Genomic DNA, 1,964 nt, shown 5'->3' with positions numbered 1-1,964 from the left:
AGGTTTACTACAACTAACCCTGACTGTCTCCGCCCCTTTGTCGGAAACCTGACAGTAGGAAGTGTCGGACATGGCGTGCTCCTTCCTTGAAGAGCCAGTAGATCGTGAAGCCCAAATTCTCCGCAGAGCTCACCGCCGGGAGAGAGTGATCAGAGCGCGTTTGGACATTTTATCATTACCTGATGATTTTCTGTGCGAACGTTACCGTTTCTCAGCACAATCTATAAGTTATTTGGATAACATCTTCAGGCCATATATTACGCATGTGACACATCGCGGACATGCTCTCAGTTCTGTACATATTATTTGTATTGCACTTCGGTTTTTTGCAAACGGGAGCTTTCTGTATAATATTGGTGACGCTGAGCACGTTTCCAAGGCTACCGTCTGTCGGGCAGTCAGGAATGTTACAGTTGCACTGAAACGTCTCCTGTACTCGTTTGTGGTGTTCCCCGGTCATAGACCCACACGATTTATCAAAGAGGGATGTCACAAAATTGCAGGTATCAGGATGAACAAAACTTAATTTATGATGTGGTGATACTTGGACTACTACTTAAATTTTACATTTATTTTCACGGTTCCCAGGCGTGATTGGCTGTATAGATGGCACTCACATTCCAATCATTGCTCCTTCAGTAAATGAAGGAGACTATGTGAACAGGAAGTCTTTCCACAGCATTAATGTGCAGGTACATAGTTCCCTGTAGCATTTCAAACTAACAGATTATTCCATTATAGTAATGGATGCTAATTTGTGTTCTCTGCACTGTGAAGATCATATGTGATGCTGCCAACATTATCACAAATGTGGAAGCCAAGCGGCCAGGCTCTGTCCATGACTCACAAATATTCCGTGAATGTACACTGAGCACAAAATTTGGACATGGTGAGTTGAGAATACTTTAAAATATATAAAGACCAATTGCTTCAGGGACATTTGAACTGAAGTGTATCCTTCTGTCTTAGGAGAGTTCACTGGCTACTTGCTTGGTGATAGGGGGTATCCATGTTTACCCTATTTGCTTACCCCTTACCCTGACCCTGAACCGGGCCCACAGCAGCGATATAATCTGGCTAATTGCAGGACAAGAGCCAGAATTGAAATGACTATCGGAATGCTTGAGGCCCGGTTCCAGTGCCTGCAAAGACTCAGGGTCACCCCAGAAAGGGCATGTGACATTATTGTGGCATGTGTGATTCTTCACAACATTGCCACAATTAGAGGAGAACACTGTCCTTCTGAACCAAACATCAGCAGTGATCCAAACCATGAACATCCTGACCCTCCCACGGACATACAAGATGGAAGCGCAGTCAGAGACACCATATGTCACAATCATTTCTTTTGACCCATCACCTCAACATGTTGAAAGACAAAAAAACAGATTTTTTGTTCAACTGGCTTTATTGGTCGCCTGTGTTTCCTGTACACAAAGTATTAAAAGATGTAAACCTCATAAAGTGTCTCTGTTGCTTCCTCCTCCGTAACAGCTGTCAATGTTTCTTCATTATTTTCCTGTAGTAAAGAAATAAACAACATTGCTGTTCTACTGTAAACTCATATAATCTGTGGAGTATTACTCACAACTGCATGTTGGTCTGGCTCAACAGGAGGCTGCACCAGATGCAGTACACCACCACCATCAACTGATAGAATATGAGGTTTATACAGGTCACTTATAACTTACAAGGGACCAAATGGCAATTAACAAACATACCAATCACCTTACACTTCATTGTCATTATGCTCTCAAAGACAACCAAGACTGAGGGAAGGCAAAATCAGTAGGAAAATAACTTCACTACAAAATAATCCATTATGGTGAAGAGTTTATCAAATGAATGAGTAGCACTGCAAAGGTGACTGTGAAGAAAGGATGTATGCACATCATGTATTATTTTGAATTTACCCCTTATGTCGGCACTTGTGTCTTGCGGGGTTATTGACTCAGAGGATGTCC

General features: G+C 42.4%; 1 long non-coding RNA gene across 1 annotated transcript; it reads left to right on the top strand.

Annotated features, from left to right (window-relative positions):
• Nucleotides 1-496: 496 nt before the first annotated feature.
• LOC309699273 lies at nt 497-1,075 on the top strand. Its single transcript, XR_014274291.1, has 3 exons — nt 497-692; nt 778-889; nt 970-1,075. It is a non-coding gene; the product is annotated as an uncharacterized lncRNA (long non-coding RNA).
• The last annotated feature ends 889 nt before the right edge of the window (nt 1,076-1,964 follow it).

Source organism: Aulonocara stuartgranti (assembly GCF_965226115.1).
Source record: "Aulonocara stuartgranti genome assembly, chromosome: 22".
Lineage (NCBI taxonomy): Eukaryota > Metazoa > Chordata > Actinopteri > Cichliformes > Cichlidae > Aulonocara > Aulonocara stuartgranti.
This window is presented reverse-complemented; position numbering and strand designations above follow the sequence as displayed.